Source organism: Carassius auratus, chromosome 30, assembly GCF_003368295.1.
Source record: "Carassius auratus strain Wakin chromosome 30, ASM336829v1, whole genome shotgun sequence".
NCBI lineage: Eukaryota > Metazoa > Chordata > Actinopteri > Cypriniformes > Cyprinidae > Carassius > Carassius auratus.
Genome location: NC_039272.1, coordinates 6,549,565 through 6,574,506, shown reverse-complemented (window position 1 = coordinate 6,574,506; position 24,942 = coordinate 6,549,565). Strand labels below are relative to the sequence as shown.

At 35.0% G+C, this 24,942-nt stretch overlaps 1 pseudogene; it reads left to right on the top strand.

Annotated features, from left to right (window-relative positions):
• Window positions 1–231: 231 nt before the first annotated feature.
• LOC113048999 (ARF GTPase-activating protein GIT2-like) lies at window positions 232–23,877 on the top strand (annotated as a pseudogene).
• The last annotated feature ends 1,065 nt before the right edge of the window (window positions 23,878–24,942 follow it).

The following is a 24,942-nucleotide window of genomic DNA, read 5'->3' as shown; positions in this document are numbered from 1 at the left end:
CAGAAACGAACGATCGCCGCATGTTATGAAGATCGCGTTCAATTTCATTTCCCACTGTCTGGGTTTAGAATTATGTTCCAAACATACATATGATTTATATTTAAATAATTAAATATTTAATATAATGTATGGTAATATAATCTCCTCACGGCCTGTGAATAGATAAATAAATGGATCAAATGTGTTACGCGTCGCATTGACCCGTCTGTCCACTGTGTTGTCAGGCAGCGCTAGAGAGCTGATTTATCGTCCGTGTAAACTCAAATGTGTGGTCTGGGAGGGCAGATGGCACTCTTCTGCGATCTGATGGGTTGCTGGCAAGCATTTCCGTAGTGTAGTTTTTAATGCATCATGACAGAGGCTCCTCTGCCTGACTCATCTGTCCTAATTTCAAGCTAAAGCCAGACATACATTATTTCACATAGAGCAGGCGGTGCAGATGCATGCACACACATTTAACTCCTCCGTATGCGCGTGTTATTCGGAAACGAGTGATAAAACACTTTTAAAAGGATTCCGTCATCATGTCAAAGCTGTACATGCTTTAAATTGATCCGTGGACGATTCTGGGTCGATAATAACGTTAAGTTACATGGTAATACCAAGGTTCCCGGAGACAAGGATGTCGAAACGGCTGCGAAATAGCGAAGTTTGTGCGGACTGTAGCAGTTCTGGTGAGTATATTCCGGGTAAAATAGAATTGATATTACTGAATTAAGTGTCTGAAAGATAATATTTAACAATGCAAATGTATGATTCGCATTTTTTGACGCTAACTGAATATATATATGAATGATTGATACATGTATGTGTTTTGGAGTATAATGATCCATTGCCACTGGTTAAATTACCATTAACCTATTAAGCTGTCTACCTAGACATCAGAAACACATAGCCAGAAATGTTGCACGCTGGCAGCTCAGTAGGTTTCGTGACAGAGCCTCTCTGCATGCAGTGTTGACTCAATACGGGTGTTTTCAGCTTCAAATGATGCTCAGTCAAACCATATTCTATTTTATTTTGGGTAAATGTACTCTATTGATCCTCAAGCTGTATTCCCGGTTAAAGCATCTACAATATCTTGATTCTTGATGATGTAAGTTTACTTAATGGTGGCATTTTATTTATGTTTGAGAAGTCAGGGCAGTGCATGTTTTGGTTAGGGTCACTTACATAATGTACATAATGCTATTTATTACTAGCAAGTGACCCTAAACAACACATGCAGTGCCCTGACTTCTGAGAGGCTGAAGAAATAAATAAAACATCAAATAATATTGTTGTCCTCAATATACGATGAAAAACTGTGTCAGAGTTTTGACCTCCAAAGACTATAAATGAGACGAACCATGCATTTATTTAATTGCAGACATGAATAGAGAAAAATTTCATAAACCCTATATTGCTTTGTCTATCTATATTAATTTAAGAAATGTACTGTATTTAAGAGAGATCTATTTTGGTGCTTGAACTATGAAGCACTGTTAGTTTTTTGTCCTGTGTTTTGTTTATGTTGCATTGTTCGGTTTTCTCTATTGATTCCCCTTGATTAGATAGGCTTCAGTCACCAGATGTGTCAGTATCATTGGGCAGTTGTTGTTAGGGTAAATATTTTGAATCATTCAGCACTTGGTTTCATTTTGGCCTCTGCAGCACTTGATGGGGAAGAGAGGAACCCTTGGTTTGAAGAGAAAGAAAAGGAGAGGGAGGGAGGATGATGATGATTGTGCCAGGTGCTTGATTCTAGCCCTTGGCCTCTCTGCAGCTGTTGTTTGATACTTCCTGTGTTTGAAGGGAAGTGACTTTTGCTTCTAGGCTGTTCTCTGCTTATCAGTGGATCAGTTTTTAATTTAGATAGCCTATGTTTCTGTCAGACTGATGCAATGGTGGTATCATATGTTCCTCACGCAGGCGTGGAAACCCTAATTGGTTCTTGACTTCTGAAGTGTGGGCATCTTTAATAGCCTTCCCACCTGACGCAGTAAAATTATGTGTTTTAGTCTAGATTTATCCCTCTAGCTTTCCTCACTTAAGTTAGGGAATAAGAATTGGATTTGCAATCCTCTGAGGTCAAAATAGACTGAAGAAAATAATTGTAACCTTTTTTTAAAGCAAATGAATGTATTATTTTTTAGTAACATTTGGTATGTTAATAAATATAATTATTCCTATCTAAAATAATACAAATAATTAAATAATTTTTCTAACAGCCTAATACATTGTTTAAGTTAGAAACAGAGCAATAGAGCATTAGATTTAAAATCTAATGCATAGAAGGCAGATTGGGGCCATGTGGTGGGAGAAATAAATATTTCTGTATAAATATATTTATACCTTTTATGTATTTCCTAGTTGCTAAGAGTATTTTCAGACATAATTACTTACTTTTATTGGGTTTGGCATTTTGTTGTTCAGACATGATCAATAACTACTTTATTAGGGCTGATTTGTAGATTGTAACCCCCCCTCCTCCAAAAAAATAAATAAAAACAAAATTTATTTTTTGTATTTTGCATTCATTTTCAATGCCAGTGATTTTTTTTTTGATCGCAAAGATCACAGGTGTGACTGTTTTTAATAGCATTGATCCTTTTCTAAAAATATACAGTTTTTGTTTATTTAGCAAATGCACCAAAAATCACAGAGTTTTGCACCGTTTCAACAAAATAAATAAATGTAAAAATGTATAATAATTTAATAATTCAGCATTTTTGCCTCAAATTTTAATAATCCCAAGAAGAATATAAAAACTTAAATCAACATTTAATTAGAAAAAGCATTTGCCTGTAATCAGCATGGAATTAAATCCTCAAAACTCTCTGTTCTTGGGGAATTCTGACACACGAGAGCGCTGACTCACATCGTTGTTTCTGAAGGAAGTGAAATCACAAGTTGGCCAGAATCTGCCCTTAGGAAAAGTGGGGGGTGGGGGGGGGTATGATGTGTCAAATATGAACACGTCTTGGGCTGCTCAGACACATTAGTCATAGCTCCAGTGTGGTTGGCCCCACTTTCACTGATTGGGCATCATGACTCAGTGATGGAATGAGAACATAACATATTCTATTAAAAACTGGCTTGGTATGGGGCGCCCATGAAGGACGAGTGCCAGTGACAAGTGTTAATGTATCAGCAGTGATTCTGTCTCTGGGTCGTTGAGTTTGTCTAGTGTACTAGTGGGCGATCTCTGAGCAATCAAAAGCTTGGGCCAACTGGTGGGCTGTATCCTAAAAATGGGTTGCAGTTTACAACTAACCATATGATGTGCTTAGTAAGTGATAACACCACTGCAATTTAGCCTTGTGTTTGTTGCATGTGTTAGGCTGCATCTTCTGCTGTTGCTTATGCTTTTAAAAATACTTTAAAAATCATTTTCAGCCATGCAGCCAATGCATTTTATTTTATTTATATGCAGTACAGGTAATTTCAATTTCATTTTTCAATACTGATTAGATGTTTTTTGTTACCGTATTGGGTTTTAACTTGATGTATAATCTGAAGTTAAACCAGTTTTTACACATAATTGCACTGCAGTAGATGATCTACTCGAATAATCTCGAATAAGGTAGTGAAAGTAAAGCTTTGCAGTGTTTCCCAGTCACCTGCTCGTACCCTGGAAGTAAAGCTCAGCTGCTTAGCATTTGTTGTGGTTTGAGGCATGTATATGTAAGAGGAAGTTAGTGTGTGTAGCTGTACAGAAAAGCATGACATTCAACCCTTGCTACTGTGACCTTATAAGGAAGAACTCAGCACCGCATTTTGTTTTCGTCATACATTACATCACATGCATATTGATACTACATTTTTAACATCAAACGCTCATGATTACATTTGTTGTGCATCTCTGTGACCAGTAATGGTTAATCAGACTATTATAGTGGAACATAAATAAATACTTTAAATAATAAAAAAAGTGAATTTTACAGTAAACATTTATTTTTAATGCAAATGAATCTGCCATGAAATCAAGAGTTATTTTAGTGGGATTTTGGTACTATTATGATTATAGTGTTTTATATATATATATATATATATATATATATATATATATATATATATATATATATATATATATATATATATATATATATATATATATATATATATATATATATATATATATATATATAATCTGTGTGTGTGTATATGTATATGTATATGTAAATACAAAAAAATAAAAATAATTAACAATATAATTAATATAAATAACATATAAATAAATTATGTATATATGTATATATATATATATATAATTTATTTATTTGTTATTTATATTAATATATAATATATATATAACTATAATGTTTTTTTTATTTTTTTATGGTGTTAATTATTTTTTGTATCTCAGTGTACATCATGTTAAAGTAAATAAAACATAACAGACGTGTTTCTTTGGCAACTAGCTGAAGTAAAATAAGTTTTTAATATTGTAATATCTTATTTCATTTCATTGATGGTTTATTTTATTTCAGGTAACTATATTTTTTTACGGTTCTAGTTAACTGTAATAACCTTGATCAAGACATGTTTTCTAGTTTCACATTTCTGATGATTCTTAACATTATAAAAAATGTAAGTTCAAAATATAACCAATTCCAGAAGTATAAATGTGTCACATTTCATGTTGATTTGATTGCGCACTATTTGAATTAGGTTTGGCATTAGACAAGTGCATTTTAGTTAATTTTCTTCAATGCATTCTTGTAACAAGCATCTTCCTTGCATCTGCCTTTTTAAAGTATTGTGTTTCTGTTTTCATTCTCATGCACCAGCCAAAAAGCTCCATTAGTGTTATTGTGTGTATCGACTAGGGAACAACACGCTGCTGAGACACACTGTTGTTTACTTCCTGTGAATCTGTTGATTTTCTTGGGATCCCTTAGATCCTCGCTGGGCGTCTGTGAACAGAGGAGTTCTGATATGTGATGAGTGCTGCGGTGTTCATCGCAGTCTGGGCCGCCACAACTCACAAGTGCGCCATTTGTCCAACACACCCTGGCCGCCCACCCAGCTACAGGTGAGCTCAACTCTCAGACAAGTGTGCACCAATGACACCCTACTTCATCCGAGAATTCACAACATTAGAGTAATTAGGGGTTACTGCGCTTTTGTACTCGTTCTCGTTAAACGCCAACACCACACAGCATGTGAACAGTGTCGTGTCCAGTCTAAAAAACACCAACAACAGAGAGCAGAACGGAGTTACAGTATTATGGATGAAGTACATAGTTTTTAATATAATGTTAAACATTCAGTATTAACACCTGTATAGCTGATGTGCACGAGTGGATTGAGTGCATGGTGGCACAGATACACGAACTTATCGAGTGAATATCCCTTTCTCGTATGTATCAGTGGAAAGTTTGTAGTTTGGTCAAATATGTCAAAAACAAGTAAATAAAACAATGCACATGTTACTAAAGGTTTGCTACTTGACCGTAAGTTGCATGAACTAAATCGTTAATATAAAACGATGTTGTGGCTGATGTTGATGTGTATAGTATTGTTGGTAGATTTTTAATCTTTCTCAATCTCTAACTTTGGTCCACTTATATATATGCTGTATAACTAATTGCCCTATACATGGTGTAAAACTAGTTGAGTACTTGTTTGATGCTGGAAACAAGTGTCCCAGCTCTAGATCGATGGTTAAAACTAAGTTTACTGATCAGAAGATAATTATATCCCAAATTTGATTTAAGCAAATGATAATTAACATGATAAATTGATTATCCATTTTATTATTGAAAAGTGTCCACCAAGTACATTTTGCCAAAATATAAAATAAAATCTAATTAATTTCATTATCACAAAGTAAAAATTAAAATAATAAAATAGGCTATAAATAGAGAAAACTGATTGAATGAAATTTCAAAGACATACATAAATGTCATCATTTGCTCACTTTGCTCATGTCCAAACCCATAATAATTCGTCAGGTTTAATTGAGTTTTTTAATCACTCACACTCACACTCACACATTCACACACACACTCACACACACACTCACACTCTAGATGTAAATGAAAGCCTAAAGTAAATCTGTTTATCATATAAAGCGATCATATCTCTGCCCAAGGCTTCTGTTGACAGTGACCTTGTAAGTTGTGGTCTCCAGTGGCCTGTAGCATGAAACCGCTCTCATGTTTTTACCCAAGTAAGTTTGCGTTTAGTTTAAGCAAACTCTTACGTTTTTGGCCTCAAGAAGATGGGTTGGTTTTGAGCGGGTTTTGCCACCATGGCAACTTACACTACTGAACATTAAATAGATATAAATAAACTTCTTTTAGGTGTTAATAAAAATATCTCAATTTGTGTTCTGAAGATTAATCAAAGTCTCATGGATGTGAAACAACTTGAGAAGGAGTCTCATCTTTATTTGTCCTTGTGTAGTGCATTTTTCCACATACTTAGTACAGTTCTGGGTTTTTTTATCCATCAGTGGAGCCTTTTTTGGTTGAAAGAATGGTTTATTGGTGTGCGACTTCACTGGAGGGCCTTCCAACACAGAGTGTGACTCACAAAGCATATTTAAAGGAGCATGCTGTCATAATGAATTTTGTCTTGTGATGTATGTCTTCAATTTCTTTCTCATTCACAGATGGTTCAGACATTATACAACAATGGTGCTAATGCAATATGGGAGCACACTCTGATGGACCCGTCATCCATCACCAGCGGGAAACGCAAACCCAATCCTCAGGATAAAGTCCAGTGAGTAATAAAAAACATAATAGAAATGTGTTTGTTTGGTATGCACCTCCATTCAAAACTTTGGGTCAGTAAAATCCATATTTTTGAAAGAAATCAATACTTTATTCAGAAATTATGCATCAAATTGATCAAAAGTGACAGTAAAGTCATTTTAAATGTTATAGATTATTTCAGTTTCAAATAAATGCTTAAAATTAACCTGGAAAATATTAAGCAGCACAAATGTTTTAAACTTTGATAATAATACAATATGTTTTTTGAGCAGAAAACTGAAGCCTGGAATAATGATGCTGAAAATTCAGCTTTTCCATTCTATTAATACATTTTATTTTAAAATACAATAAAACACACATATATTTTAAGTGAAAATGTTTCAGAATGTTACGGTTTTCACTGTATTTTTTTATGAATCAATGGTGAGCATAAGAGAGTTCAAAAAAACTTAACTTGCTCTTTCTAATAACTCCATTATTTCTCTCACCCAAAAAGCCCTAACAAAACCGAGTTTGTCAAATCAAAGTATGAAATGCTGGCTTTCGTCCATCGTTTACCGTGTCGAGATGATGACAGTACAGCAGCTGCTGATCTAAGCAAGGTAAGGAAAGAGCTACCTGTATAATAGTGTGAAAGTGAAGTTAAGAGTGGCCAAGTATGGTGTCCCATCCCATCCCAGTCCGACATGAACATGCCCCACATTTATGGTTGATATTTCTGTTATTCAGTCCTTTCAAATATTTGATGCATTCATTATGGTACATTTTTTCAGACTTGACATGCATTATTGTTCTCATCTGATGCATCTGTCTTCTATCAGTCTTGTTGTAATGTCTCTATTGACGTACATTGTATTTGATTCTTTAGCAACTTCACTCCAGCGTTAGAACCGGCAATCTTGAGACTTGTTTGCGGTTACTGTCGCTTGGGGCTCAAGCCAATTACTTCCACCCGGTAAAAACCTCTGATCTCACCTTAATGTTATTATATTCAGTCATGCTTTCCAAACATACTACTCATTTGTAATGGTTCTGCACTCCTTTGAACAGGAGAAAGGGAACACCCCGCTGCACATCGCAGCTAAAGCAGGCCAAGTGTGCCAGGCTGAGCTTCTCTGTGTTTACGGGGCAGACCCTGGTGCTCCTGACTCCAGCGGCAAAACGCCCATCCACTATGCAAGGTAATCAATTCCTAATGCATTAATGATCAAAACCCACTTCGGCATTGAAATCTGTATTTATTGACTCTTTCCTATATAGTCAATGTGGTGATTAAAATGAATACTTGTCATGGATTTGTCACGTGGCCTTCACCGACAAATATCAAGATAAAAGGGATAGTCCATCCACAAATAAAATTCTGTCATTACTTACTCAGCTATATTTCATTCCAAAACTGTATGGCTTTTTATCTTCTGTTGAACACGAAAACGATATTTTGAAGAATGTTGGTGACTTCCACTGTATTGACAAAAAAAACACAATAAGAAACAATAGTTTGCTAAATGTTGTTTTTTTTATGCCATAAAAAAATTAAAAAAAATACAGGTTTGGAAAGACATTAGGGTAGGTAAATATGACAGAAATAAACGATCGCTTCAAGTCCATGGCAGTCTTACTCTAGTATTATTTATATACTAGAATAAAATGTATTAGTATTTGAAATTATCTTAAATTTTATATTTTCAGTTTTATTTGAAAAATATCATTTTGCTTATTTTATGTGCTAATATTTTTTAGTACTTCAACTGAAACTCTCTCTCTCTCTCTCTCTCTCTCTCTCTCTATATATATATATATATATATATATATATAAAATGTAGTCAAATCTATATATTTTACTTTGTTTCAGTACTATTTCAATTACCAAAAAATTACCATTTTAATAGTTTAATTTTAGGTAACAACAACAACTCTGTCATTAATTAATGGTACATATTTTATTAAGGCTGTGAGAAGGACCGTGACCACTGAGGGCAGGATTTGGCACAGTACCCTAAAGTTCAAAAATAAAACCCCATGTGTCATAACGTCATTGTGTTGTTTATATTCATTCAGGCAAGCTGGCCATCAGGACCTGGCAGACAGACTGGTGGAAATACAGTATGAGCTCACAGACAGGCTGGCCTTCTATCTCTGTGGGCGGAAGCCTGGTGAGTCAGAGCACAGAGCGATGGTGTGCTATCATGATGAGAACTGATGTTTTGATATCCAGCTGCAGACGCTGATCAAGCCAATTTATAGCACACTCTTACTTTAATGTGTTATGGCATTCAGAGTGCCAAAAGGCTCAATTGAATTAGCGCAGTGATGTTGGAGTCAGCTAAAGGGGCGTTTTATTGCTTTAGTGTGCATCTTTATCAGTGGATTGTCAATTGAAAATGTTAAACCATGTCAATACATTCTGTTTTTCAGACCACAAGAATGGACAGCATTTCATTATACCACAGATGGCGGATAGGTAGGAACAATCTAATGCATTCTGATGTTTTCCTGTGTGAATTGGGGCCAATTTTATAGAAGTTTCTTCTAGAGGAGTATTTTGGGATGTGCTTAATCATGTTTTGATCATTGAATTAGTGGTTGGCTGATATATTGCCAAGGCCAATATTTGGCATTTTTCAAATCTCTGCTAAATTGTTCAAGGAGATGCGTCAGACTTTTATTTTGACACCGCTGAAAACATTCGCCCCTCTTTGATGTTGCCGTTTTAATAGTTTTGTCCAAACAGTGATCCAAACAGGTTTTTAAGGTTCACATAATTTAACATTAATATCTTGCCATTTTTTTTTTTTTTTTTTGCTGTCTTTGATGAGAAAGAAGTATTTTACACGGAGAATATCAATTGAGAATTTTATTTCACTTTTTTTTTGATCATTACAGTCTTTTATAATAATGCTATCTAAAGAAAACTAATATTATTCTACATTTTTTTCCCCTTTATAGCAGTCTGGAGTTAACCAAGTTCGCAAAAAGCTGCAAAAAGAAAGCTGCAGTCCGTGAGTCATCTTTATATTTCTTTTATTTCACTTTAAGCAATACATCAGGCCCTCCACATTCATCGTAGCTTTTTTGTAGTGAAATAATAAACTCATGCTTTATTATGTTAAGCGGTTGATATGTTATCATTGCCAGTCATTAATACAAAAGACTGCGTCTTTACTTGCTCCAGCCATGCCTTAATACAGTTTTACAGCCATTGTAGGCACAGATGAGTGATGCAACCCTTCCAATATCATTGCAGCTCAGTGATCATTTGTTTGAGGAACTGGCGATGGATGTGTACGATGAAGTGGATCGAAGAGAGACAGATGCAGGTCAGATGATGTGCATTTAATAAACACAATGCAACGAACTGACTCAGGAAATGTAGTCATACGAGTGCAAGCTTTGATGAGCACTTTCTTTGTATCTGGTGCAGTTTGGCTGGCCACTCAGAACCACAGCACCTTGGTAACGGAGACAACATTTGTGCCTTTCCTTCCTGTAAACCCAGAGTACTCCTCAACACGAAACCAGGCAAGTTCTGAACAGAAAGTTGCAATGCTTTCACTAAAGCCCTTTTAACAGGAAATAAAGATATTGCACTTTGACATGTGACATTTGATATAACACCTTTTATGCAGTGTTTGCAGCTAGAAGAGCGACAAGCTTAAATGTGCCAGACGAATGTGGAAACAGAAGTCACAAAATTAATCAAAACTGTCACGCACTGATGCTTAGAACCAAACTACAAACGTTAGATTTAGCATATAATGCATTTTTTTTTCGTTTTTTCGAGGAGTTGTCTTTTAACGCACCGACACCTTACTGGGAAAGCTGCGATTTTGTAATAAGCTATCCACATTCAACAATAAAATTAAAGACATTCCTATAAATGTACTTTAGTAGTTTCTACATCCAGGTGGGAACCTTCATGCATTGTTATTTTAAGGCATAGTCAAGAAATAGTTCTCCTAAAAAGGAAACATTTTCTGAGGTTTGGAGAAATTTAGCTTTGCTTGACTTGCTCACCGGTGGATCCTCTGCAGTGAATGGGTGCCGTCAGAATGAGAGTTTAAACAGCTGATAAAAACATCACAGTAATTCACAAGTAATCCACATCACAGTTAACAACTTGTGAAGTGAAAAGTTGCGTGATTGATTGCTATCATTATAGGAGTCATTATGTTTCTTTTTTTTTTTACGAAGAGTTTAAAATCTGGGGTCTCATTTATAAAACTTTCCATAGATTTCATCCTAAAATTTTACGTAGGCACAAAAGCTAGATTTTGCGTACACCCAAAAGTTTTTAGATCTATAAAACCATGCATACGCCAGAACCTGCACAAAAATCTCTATGTAAATTCCAGTCAGGGGAAGATTGTGCGAATGTGCATCTCCACCTCGACTCCTCCCCGAAATAACCATATATGGAGCTTACAACACCTTGTTTTACTATGCATAACCTCATCTGCATATCATTTCCATGCGAATTCCCATGCACGTGACAACATGTTTAACACAGAGACAGTAGGGAAATAGTATCCTTGCTATGTTTTAGAAAAAAAATTGTTTAAAGTAGTTCTCAGATATATTTTAGATGATCTCATTCTTTTACACTGGCCAAATAGAATTTCAATTATTTCATATTAAATGAATGCAGTTTTGCTGATAAATAAACATTCTAGCTATTTTAGTGGAAGATTAATTATTGTGCACCTATTGCACTCCTTGCTGTCATTAAAAAAATAACATTTAATGTTTATTGTTAATGAAATTATATAATTGACAATTATATAAAAATGTCAGTGTTAATCTACTTTAATGCGAGTGGAATATTTAATGTAAAGAATGTGTATATCGACATGAAGTAAACAACGATTTTAAACTCTGTTTTCATTACTTTTCTCACTCTATGAAAAGGAGTTTGTATGCATGGTTTATAATGTTTGTACGGTGTGTCCTTATTTATGCCAAATAATTTTTTTTATAAATCACAATATGTGCATGGAAAATTGCGTACGCATATATTATGCCCATTTTGTGCGTATGCAATGTTTATAAATGAGATCCCTGGACGTTTCAGAATGGTTATGTTAAACTGGAGAGTTAGTTTTGAGTTTTTAAACTTGCAGTATGTTTTTATTGCTGCTTATATGTGTAAATATCAAGAAGGTTTCGATTAAACTGGACTGGAGTCGTGACTCGTGTCGTTTACATGTTGGATCACTGTAATGTTTTTCTCAGCACTGAATCTCTGGTTACCAAGTGATGTAAAGACCAGCTAGTTGTTCAGATAATTAAAATACAATAAAATCATCACTGAATGTCTTTTACAGGGAAGACAAAAGCTGGCAAGGTTTAACGCTCATGAATTTGCCACACTCGTGATTGATATTCTAAGTGATGCAAAGCGACGCCAGCAGGGGACTTCAGTCTCAAGTCCTAAAGGTAGAGCATGCATTCATTAGTCGTTGATTTCTTTTAAAGCCCTTGTTGATGTTTCATGGTTGTTGTGTCTACGTCTTCACAGACAATGTTGAGGTGTTCTTCAAAAGCGTAGGTAGCCGTCATGGAAGTGAAAGCCAGGAAATGGACCAGCCAGACTATGACAGTGTGGCGTCTGATGAGGACACGGACACTGATTTACGAGTGGGCAAAGCAGACCGAGCTAAGGTAGACCTGTAAAGCATGAGGAACTTAGTCTTGTGCCGTTCTTGCCATCACAGCGTCGATACGCACATGTCGGCTCTCTTCTACTTCTCTCCTCAGAGTCTGGACTCTGATCTGTCCGATGGACCGATTTCTGTGCAGGAGTTCCTGGAGGTAAAAAATGCGCTTTCAGCCTCTGAAGCCAAAATTCAGGAACTGATGAAGGCCAATAGTAATCTGAGTGAGGAGCTGAGATTGATGCAGAAAAAGGTACCAGAGACTCAGCCGTGAGCACTGAAGGCCCTGGTCTCTAACCCCTACACACGCACCTCTTCTCGCACGCGAGACGGCAAAATTGACAAGGATAACGATTCTTAAAATCCTCTGGAATGCTGATGTCAAAATAAAACTGTAGTAACCACTGCAAGTGTTCAGATAACCAGCATGACCTTTACCTCTAAACTACTGGAAAAGACGTACAGTATTAGAGACGTGAAACCGAAACATACTGACGGTTTGCCATTCGATGATTAGTTGGCATGCTAACCTCCCTAACCACAAACCTTATTTAGAAGTTGGCTCTTGCAACAGCATGACTCATTTTAATTTAACTGTGTTATATATGTATGTGCATTATGCATGGGTTTCCAGTATACAAATCAGAGGTAAAATTATTGATTTAATGTAAATTGATTATTAATTGATTTTGGAGCCTTTACTGTCATCATTTCCTACTATTTCACATTGACAAATCTAGGATGATCAATTATAATTTAGTTGGGAGTGAATTTGCTCACAAGTGTTTAATATACAGTAGAAATGCATAAATCCACTGTAACTGTTTAGTGATATTTTAAAATGAGGGCAGTCCCTAAATGGCCCTGCATTTAAAGAATTCCTCATTTAATTCTAGTTAAAAGTGGTGATTAGTGTACTTCAAAGAATTGGTTATGGATGATTTTGACTGTTCAGTCCTCTCATAAAAGAACATGTTACTAGTTTCGTTGTGTTTTTTAACTTTTTGCATAAAATATATTGAAAATGAGGTGAAAGTGGTTTTGGATTATATGTGTTCCCCACAAAAAAAGATGGATACTATTTTGTGATTTGAAAATTTAGACCTTTGTGACATCTGTGGGATAAAACTGTGTGGCTTTACATTCGTTGCACATCTGACTGGGTGAAAACAGATATGGCCAGAATCATATTATCATGAGTGACATCTTCAGGCTCTTTTGTTAGCTCTGCATTTCCTTTCTGATCCTTGCCAGCGTGTCTGCTTGAGCTCTTTGGCTTCTCTCTGAATCTCTTTCTCTCTCCCTGTAGATTCGTAGTCACGTCTAACTTGCGCTTGTTCTGTGTGCATGTCTAGACATTGCATCTGCCTGCTCCTGCATGCTAAACTGGACTTTTTTTTTTGATGTTGAGAAGTTTTGTTTTATTGAGCAACTCCATTTAATGGTTTTCTCAATGTTCCCCATAAGATTAGAATGATCTTTCGTCATAATTGTTCTTAATTACAAAAGTTAGATCTAAATGAATGTATTGTTTCATAGAACATTTTAATCTGGTATTAATATATATGTACAACTTTATTTTGTGTTATTTATAATTGAACATTTATTTTAATTTGTAAATTGATTTTTATTACACCTGCAGTTTCATACAGCAGAAATCCTTTGATATTATGCTAATTAGTGCTGTCAAACTATTAATTGCGATAATTGCATCCAAAATAAAAGTTTTAGTTTACATAATATATGTGTGTGTGTACTGTGTGTATATATATATTATGTATATATAAATACACACACACATACATCATATATTTTAAAAACCCTTACATGTATTTACACGTATATATTTATGTTCATAAAATTTATATTATATATAAATATATTGAATATATAAACACAACATATTTATCTTAAATATATACATGCATGTGTGTATTTATAAATAAACATAAATATACACCGTACACACACACATTCTGTGTAAACAAAACCTTTTATTTTGGATGCAATTAATCGTGATTAATAGTTTGACAGCACGTGCATTAATTATATTGATTTCTCATAGGCCAGATTTGAAAGCTATTCCATCAAACTAAGTATTAGAAGCTATGAGTACCAAAAAAAATAAATAATAATAATAAACGTGTGCATAAAATCTCAATACAAATATTTCCGTAACTAATCATGATTCGCAAAAATGGTTTGTACTAAAATTTATTCTAAATTTACGAGAAAATGTATGTAACAACTGAAACCACACATACACAAAAATGCACATACTCTGGGTTGGCCTTGCATTAGTGTTAAGATGAAAATTTCATTTAAATATATTTCATATGCAATGGAGCTGTGAGGTTTCTTTGAATAACAACTCGTATATGCATTAGGAGAACCTTTTTCATGAAAAGTTCTACAGTAATCCACACAATTATTAGTGAATTACTTTTTTAAATGGAAAAGGCATTTTTTTTTAGTGGCTAGTATAAAATTCTGTAGGCCTGAAGCAGGCAACACTCATGGTGAGGATTTTCGAACTGAACATCATTTATTTCCTGTAAGCTAAGCTTTGCTACAGTTTCTGCTTTTCTCTGCGTTTCTCTGGCTTACTCGTGTTTCTCTTCAGCTGCAGTCTCTGCAAAGTGAGAACAGCTCTCTCAGACGCCAGGTCTCCACTCATCAGCCCTATCAGGCCCCCGGCGGCCCTGACCACCCCAATCCCTCCAGCCCCTCCTCCTCTTCCTCCTCTTCCTCCTCCTCTGCCCTGAAACGCCGTCTCTCTGCACAGACGAGCCGCCCCATGTCTATGTGTGAAACCGGCTCTGCTCTGAAGCCCTTTCTCCCCAAGGGAGAGACCCCTTATCCTGAGGAGACCTTCCCCACCCTGCAACCCTTCCCAACCTATGTAAGTAAAAACCTGCCTCTCGCCTCCTCTCCTTCTTTTTCTTCACCTTGCTTTTTAAATGTTGCAGCATGCGTTTCCAATTCTCTGTGCTTTATGAGAGTTTCCAAAATACACTTTTACACAACATATTACTTCACTTTGCATCCTGTTAACTCGCATTGCAGCTATTTCACCATATTTTCTGCTTCCTGTTTTAGTTTCATGAGTCATTTGGGAGTTACAAAACATGTCTTTATGGCCAACTTTAAGTGCATAAGTCACACAGTCTCATTGCTTTATGTGAATTGGTTTGTACATAGATTTTTATTTTTCATTTCAAGCTCTAAGGAAAAAGGTGTACTGAGCAATTTTATTACAGTGTGACCGATAATGTTGTACCAGAGAAAAAGTGAGTAATTGAATATGCTTTAGTCAGTGTACCTAATTTTAAACCTATTTTTAAGTATTAAAAATGTATTTAGGGAGACAACCTTTCCACAGTGGAAAAAACATTGTTGTTGTGTTTTTGTTTTAAACCATAAAAATATATTTTGTGCATGTCACTCTAGCTCTCAAAATTCAATATGTTCTTGATGTAAAATGCCCAGTATTTTATTTTCTATTGTCTTTGTACAGTGCAAGTTCCTATTTCACTTCCTTAATTTTTTGACTGACCTTTTGAATGTTGATATTAAAAATGGTTTAACCCTATGGCTCTGCATCGCTTTTACTGAATTTGAATGACACTGATTTTTTTCTCACTGCATGTAAATGTTGCATCTATTCAAACTTTATTCATCAGTCATTATTATTTAACTCTGGATTTGTGCTGGGCTCTACAAAACTATTGCTTTATGATTGTTCATAATTCATATCTAATATTAGTTTCTTTTTTTTTAAAGAAATTAATGCTTAATAGTGATTATTAATATTAATAATTGTTAATAATATTGATACCTTTATAAAGAGTGCATTTAAACAAATTAGATGATGCATTCATTTTTTTGTGTTACAAAAAATTTATCTTTCAAATAAATGCTGTTCTTTTTAACTTTCTGTTATTTATTGAATATTGAAAACAGATGTATTATAGTTTCCACAAAAATATTAAGCATAACCACTGATTTTAACATTGATAATAATAATATGTGACCCTTGACCACAAAACCAGTCTTAATTGTCAATTTTTCTAAATGTAAAGTTATGCATCATCTGAAAGCTGAATAAATACCGTTTCCATTGATGTATTTTTTATTTTACGATTTGACAATATTTTGCTGAGATACAACTTTGAAAATCTGGAATCTGAGGATGCAAAAAAAATCTAAATATTGAGAAAATCACCTTGTCCAAATTAATTCTTAGCATATGCATAATACTAATCAAAAATGCAGTTTGGATATATTTACGGTAGGGAATTTATAAAATATATTCATGGATAAGGATCTTTACGTAATATCCTAATGATTTTTGACATAAAAGAAAAATGTATCATTTTGACACACACAATGTTTTTTTTTTGTCTATTGCTACAAATATACCCCAGCGAGTTAAGACTGCTTTTGTTCTCCAGGGACACGTATATTTTTATTGAGCAGCAAATGCAGCCTTGGTGAACATAAGACATCTTTTTCAAAAACGTAAAAAAAATCTTGCTAACTCCAAACTTTTAAACTTATGTTTATATGAATTAATATTAACTCAGATCATTGTAAGTTTATGTTTCTACATTAATGGTAAGTAATTTAACCTGTTACTAAATTATTACTCTTCACTGACTGTTATTTTGTTAGATTGTTACTGTTAACAACATCACGCCATCTTACAAGTCACCTTGTTCTCCAGCCCAGGCTCTCCATTATGGCCAAGTGTTTAAAATATTTTGAGTTATTTTTGCGTCTTTCATTCTTAAGTTTTATTTGCATCCCTTTTTTAGATGAGAAAGGGTGTGTTTGTGGCCGCCTTGTCTTCCCTCCCCTTCCTCCCCTCCTCATCCTCTCCATCCCATTTGCTGGATGAGAGTACACAAAGGCTTAAGTACGTTCCTCAAGGGACCAGAGCGAAGCAGCAGGAACCCTTCTCCTCCTCTCCACCCTCCTTCACCTCCTCCTCCTCCTCTACTCCCATCCATCACTTCTCCTCTTACACCTGTTGTGCTCCACGCATCACCATGCATGAACAGTCCCTCCATCAACCCTCCAGGGGCTGCTGTTTTCAACTGATACGTATTCCTGTCTTCATCATCACCATCATTCTCATAGATAGCACATGCATTTCATGGCTTGTGTCTTCATTCCCAGGGTGCACTGCTCAGCTGCTACTGCTGCTGCTCACACATCTGTTCAGGATGTCTTGTAAAGCTGCATGCTCTGGGAAGAATATGCAACTGTGAAATATTAATACGTAAATTAGCTGGCTTAGCTTGTTTACACGTGTGTGTGTGTGTGTGTGTGTGTGTGTGTGTGCGTGCAAATTGCGGTCATTTTTAAATTGGTGTTTGTGTTGTGTGTTTGAGCATTTTGAGTCCTGTTTATGGGTGTTTAGCACTTTTCACATTGTTTTTAAATACACTATACCATTTAACTGTCATTATATTTATTTATATATATATATATATATATATATATATATATATATATATATATATATATTATGCTCACTAAGGCCATTTATTTGATCACAAATGCTGTAATATTGTGAAATATTACCATAAAAAATAAGTATTTTTTATTTTAATTTGCCTTTTTTTTCTGTGATGCTAAGCTGGATTTTCAGCATCATTATTGTCACGTCCTCCTTCAGAATTAATTATAATATTCTGATTTGCTGCTCAAGAAATATAATAATAATAATAATAAGTCTTATTATTATTAGGGATGCACGATATTGGATTTTGGCCGATATTCGATATGCCGATATTTTCTAAATAATTTTGGCCGATACCGATATATATACAAATATATACTGATAAATTTAAACTTTAATTTTACTGAAGAGAAATCCATGTATCTCTTCTGTACTGATTCTACCATAAATTTATTATTTTACAAATGTAGACAGACATTCACATCTGAAAAACAGGTCAATTATTTCACTTGGAGAATATCGGTTTGGCTCATCGGCAGAAATATTCATATCGGCCGATACCGATAATGGTCATTTTAAGCTTTTATCGGCCGATACCGATGTTGTGCCGATATTATCGTGCATCCCCAATTATTATTGTTGGAAGCATTTGCATTTGCATTTGCCATCACAGGAGTAAAATGAATTATGGAATTATATTCTAAGAGAAAACAGTTATTTTAAATTGTAATTATATTTCACAATATTACTATTAATAATAATAATGTTGTCTTATTATTATTATTATTATTATTATTGTTGGAAGAATTTGCACTCAATATTTCTGTGGACACCGATGCATTTGATTTTTCAGGATTCTTTGATCAATAGGAATTTCAAAAGATCAGCGTTCATTTAAAATTGAAATCTTATAACATTTCAATTTTAAATTCCCGCTAAACAAATGTGTATATCCTCACCTGAAGACGGTTGAGAATCTGGATTTTTAGAGCTGAGAATATAATCTATTATAAATTATTATTATTGTTTATTTATTTTTATTGTTAGATCATTACATCACAAAGCATTGGTGCATTTTTACATCCCTACAAGGAGATGTGTTTCGAGCTGATGCACAGATGATGCACAGTTGAGTGTGTTCAGTGGAACGGTAATTAGATTATTCCACATCATATGGCGGTTCTCCAAGCATCATGACCGTGCTGCCCTGATAACAAATTGATACAATACTCTGAGCGCTGCTGGCATCTGACCCCATTACCTCATTATCCTTGAGCACAGTGAATCATGCTTCAGTGAGACTGTCAAATATCTTCACTGCAAACGCTTTACTGCACTGTGAAGCAAAACACTGATCAGAGCCATGACCTACTTTCAGTTTAAAGTTGTTCTTTTGTTTTTGCATCAACTGGTCATAGTTTAAAAAAAGATGACCTATCCACTGGACTTTAAAAGTATATTGAAGGAACAGTGCACACTATTTTAAATGTTTTGGTTTGGTATATTGCCTGAAATATCTAATAAATGCTAAGAGCTTGCTTAGACTTGACTGACCATTCCAATAATGCAGATTTTTGAATTTGATAATTAGTTTAATATGAACTAGCAGACATATCGATCATCGCTGATTTCATTGCGTGCCACCTGTTCTTTTACTGGATCCTTTCCTCTCTCTTTAGGCCTCCAGATTTGACAAGCAGAGCAGTGTGTCTGATGGTGACTATGATAACACGGTTAGCGAATCTGATCTGGATGACTCTGGGTATGTGTCCAGTTTCCCTTTTATAACCTGAAATAACTTGTGTCTCAAATCCTGCTGGCAAACAAAACCGGCCTTGTTTCCCTCTGTAAATAAGAACTGCCAGTCATCTGCTTTTAGCCAAGTAAAGTGAGGAAACACACTGATGATGCTCTTAAGACATCAAGCATGATGCATGCCTCCTTCCTCCTGGTAGCTTTGGCCGAAGATGTCGTCTGCGCAGCATCGGCTGGATGGGAGAGAGCGGCTCTATACCTGAGCTGGACGATCACGAGAGCGAGCCTGACCCCAGTCTGCCCAGCACTGAAGACGTCATCTGTAAAACTGAGCAGATCACCAAGAACATCCAGGAACTGCTGAGGGCTGCTCAGGAGAACAAGCATGAGAGGTGAGAGGACGTCAGTGTCAGCGTTTATCCATCATCATATATAGCAGCAAAAATCTGATGTCATTTCATTGCTTTCTTCCTTTTGTTCACTTCTGCCACATATTTAACTATTTCACATGCAAATTGTTGGCACATTTCATGAGTAGGTTACAAATTAAGGGATAGTCCACCAAAACATTCACATTCTTCTTTTACTCACCCTCGACCTTTATGACTTTCTTATTCTACAGAACATGAGAAAATATTTAGAAAATTGTTGGTGACCAAACAGTTATAAGTCAATGGGACAAAAGTTACGATGAACCGAAACTGTTTGGTCACCAACATTTTTGAAAATTTCTTCTTTTTTAAAATGTTCTGTTAAAGAAATAGTCACACAGAGTTTGGAATGACATGAAGGTGATGAAACAATTTACAATATTTTGGTGGACTATGTCTTTAAATCATTAGAGTCCAATCAATGTTTTTAGGTGTGGGAATTTTTTGATATTTCAGATGAAATCTAACATAATACATGCATATAATCTATATCTACATATATCTAACGCTACCATTGTCACTTCATTTTATATCTGAATTTTTTTTTATTATTATTAAAAAAATGTACCCTCTGACACTAGCGTTCTCTATTTGTATTCTATTCTATCTACTTGTTTTCTTTTAAGTTATTATAAAAAATATATATTAAATGGTAGCTAAGACTTATCGCAGCACTGCTGTATTGTTGTTCTTTTGTTGGTTGGATTGCTTCTTTGGAACTAAATGTAATGTAAATGTTAAATTCGACATGTATGCACTATAAATTCACTGTTCTTGCTAAACAAAGTTATTTTTTTTTTTTAAATGTCTTACTGACCCCAAACTTGTTTCTGAGGACTCAAGTGAGGCTTTTTGTACCGTATTCATGGAAAGTGTCTTTTTATGCAAATCTCTTCTTTCCCATCCGTTGAATCAGCTTCTCCATTTTCTGTCTACTCTCAATTGTCCGTGTTCATCATTGGGGTCTGTCCTGTCGGGGCCCACGCTCTGTTTGGGTCCCGATCTGTGTGTTTCCCCACCAGTGCACCATGTGAGCAGAGGGAGAGTGTCCGCAGACTTAGACACAGTCTGGGTTGTTTCAGCACACTGGTGCCTTGGGCAGACAAGCCCCCGTCTCCCACGCAGTCCCTCGGCCTAAGAGCTCCCCACCCAGCCAACCCCAACAACCCTGCCTCCTGGTACTCTGGCCTCTGTCCCTGCCTCACAGGCACAGTGTCTACCTCTACCTCTCTCTTCATAACCTCATAACCCACTCATCTGAACATGAATGGAATAGGCATGATTACTACTATGCTGAAGGCTTGTGTCAGTTTGCGTTGTCTTCTAAAGCTCACCTTTATTTGCAGGAACTCACATTGGTGCACTTGGTTTTTCTTTTAGGAAAACGCTTTTTACTGACATCCATCTAACTTTTGGCCCTTCTGTTTTGCACTGGTTTGTATTTCATTGCAAAATAAAATGAGTTATTTTAAAGGTATTTCTCAATTTGTTGAAAGATATTTTACCCTATTAAAAATATATGGCGATGCATCATGTCTGCTGCACAACTAACGTTTCAAACAGATCTGCATGTTTTTCTGTGTGTGGATTTTTGCGATGAAAAAATCGTAACACTTACAGCATTTACTAGAACACTTGTAAATCAATCAAGGAAAGACACATTTTCTTAATATATCTGTAAGTTTTCTGTGAACTGTGATACGTCTGAGTGGAATAAAATCTCTACAATTCGACGCAAAGACACAAAACTATATGTATACGGTAATATTAAGGAAATGTTTTATTTTCCATGATAGTGTAAATGTCCACATATAAGGCCCATTCACACCAAGAGCGATTACTATATTAGTTTGTGGTGTGTTTTTTTTCTTATCTGCTACTTTAAATGCTCAAGTTTCTTAAAGCACTTCTGATTGGCTATCAGTGGTTTTATCATTCATCAGCTCAAAAATTGTGTGAAAATAAAATAAAATTGAACAGTTCTTTTAAGCTTTACCCTCTGATTGCTCTGTTTATCTTAACTTTTTCCACTCTTCAAACTCTGATGTCTTTTTAATACGGTATCTCTCATGTTCTCCTTCAATAGCTTTATACCCTGCGCAGAAAGAATATATGTGGCTGTGAATGAAATGGCTGCCCTATTCCCCAAGGTGTGCACTTTCTCTCCACACTTTTATACTGAAGTGTGAACAATAAGTGTGATTATACTTAACTATAAAATAGTATTTTGTTTATATTTGTTTCTGTATTTCGCCAGAGACCACGCTCTGAGACGGTGAGGAGCTCTTTGCGATTGTTAACGTCCAGTGCAAACCGGCTGCAGAGCGAGTGTAAGAAAGCGTCTCTTCTGGAGAGCAGCCCTGCAGCCGACGTGCAGCTGGTCACCCAGCAGGTCATCCAGTGCGCCTATGACATCGCCAAAGCTGCCAAACAACTTGTGACCATAACCACCAAAGAGAACAACAACTGATCATGCTTCCACCCATTTTTACCTGTAATGCAACCCTGGTATTATTTTATCAGTAATTATGAGGGACTGTATGTCACATGAGTTTTTCTTGTAATTTTTAAAATCTAAGATATATTTGCATGTTTTTATTTTTAATTTAAGGTGTCTGTTATCAGTGTTGTTTGGCTTGAAGCCATGAGATAAAGCCTGAAGTGCTCTCAAGGGTTGTGTAATTATGTGTGGACCTGTGAAAGTGTATTTGACTAGATGGCAGTTGAGATGTTGTGGATTGAGAAGGATTTGAGCAGAAATGAATCTGCAATAGAGCAGCCAATCATGTACTAAATATTCAGTAAATGCCTGACTTTTTGCACTATTCTGAAAACTGCTTTTACCTCTTCATATGCAAACATTTCGTTTTTTTGTTTTAGTTTTTTGGTTGTGTTGTTTTTGAATGATGTTAAAATCAAAAAAGTCTCAGTTAAATTATATAATGTAAAAAATCTATTGTACAAAACATTCAGTTAATGAGGTCTGCGTAGTTTAGGTACAGATATAATAAACTTGTAATTATAAAGATGTTCAATTAAGTATACATTAAACAATATATATTTCTTTTCATGCCCAAGTTAGATGTCTTTATCTCGGTTGAATACATCAGGTGGCTATAATTCAGATTTATAGTGTGCATTAGAGGTCAACCAATTATCGCTGTTGATATTAAGCAATTTTATGGTTATCGGTCATATCGGTCAACTGATTTGCCGATAAAATAATTTAAAAGCATTTAAAGAGTGTTTGTCAGAGCCCTTATTATTCTTAATATTGACATTCATTTTCATTTTTACACCAGACATATTGGTTCAAAATTATCTGTCTACTTGATCTTTAATAATTGATATCGGCATCAGCCCTGAAAAACACATCGGTCGACCTCTAGTGTGCATTAAAAAAAAAAAGAGGAAATTATCAGTTAATTACACTTAACCTCATATTTCATCAGTTATTTGGAGGTCAAAGTATGATATTTAATCATCATTTTATTTATTTTTTTATTTTTTTCTATACGCTGCAGATGAACAGTCTCCACCAGCAGATACTGATACTGTGTGATGGTTTAGATGTGTGTGTGTTTTTTTTTAGATAGTTCCTCATATTGTAAATTCAATTAAGTGTTTTGGGCAGCTCTTAACTTTGCAGATCTTTTTTATTTCCTTTCTAAATATTTTTAGTCTAGCCTGATCCGGTTAGTCTTACCAAACCGTTTGTGCAGTGGTAGCTCAGTGTTAAAGTTTTGAGTGTTTGTAGTTGTTTTAGATGAACAGGCCTTCCACTAATTAATGTTATTGCTGCCTGTTGTTAAGAAGAAGATGTGTTTATTTTTTAAATAAACTTAATTTATAATTTTGAGCTTCAATTGTTGCTCCAGTGTTTTTGTTAATATCAGAAACTGAGCCATATGAATAACGTGAAAAATAAAAGACCTGAAACCTCATCCCAAATTATTTCTTCTTCTTCTTGTTCTTTTTATGTTCGTGTTTTTAAAACATGTTGTGTGCCAAAATGCATTAACTAGGGGTGGGTAGACCAGTAGAAGTTTGTCAACCGGTAGAGATTTTGGCCTTTAGTCTCCATCTTGGTTATTCACTCACGTGATGTTGTTTTGCGGCATGGTCACGAAAACTTCTGTTAGTGTGCATTTTTAAGCATTATGGTTTAAAAACATGTTTTTAAGCCATTCAAATGCAATCAAAAAGCCCATCTTTTTAAGTATCCGTGCAAATACAGTAATTTAGGTTTTAAGTGGAGACAAACAGCTGAGAAAGAAAACACATGCGGCATATTGGATCCGGCAGCTCTTAAAGTAACAGCAGTCTAATATTCCTGCTGTCTGTCATTCATGTTAATCAACAAAAGAGAGAAAATCTCTCATTGACTCTTGACTAAATAACATCTGTAACTTTAATAAGAAGAAATGTATATTTATTTTACACAGTGAAAAAAAATGCAGCATTTGTATTCATTTGATTACCTTATACAATAGCATTTCTTATTTATTTGTTCCTCTGTATTTTTTTTTTTTTGTCCTATTGGTTGTCAAGTTTCTTATTTTATTCCTGACTACTTACTTGTCTTCATTGAGCTTGAGTTGTTGTTGTTTTTTGTTTTTTTGTGGTAATACTGACACTGGTGACAAGATTTATAATACTTCTATGGTACAGTATAACAATTTTTGAAATCTTTAAGACCTTATTTAAAGCAAAAATAACTATATTTTGATATATATTGTCACCGTGAAATAAAATGACTATATCGTGATATATGATTTTGGTAATATCACTATACCTACCCAGTTTATTGTTCACTGACTACTAGCAGTATGTCACGCATGTGTTTATTTTAATTTTTAAACACTGAGCCTTCTATATATTACTGCTTGCAAACATTGCTGTCCAGTTTAATAAAAAAAAAATTATATTAA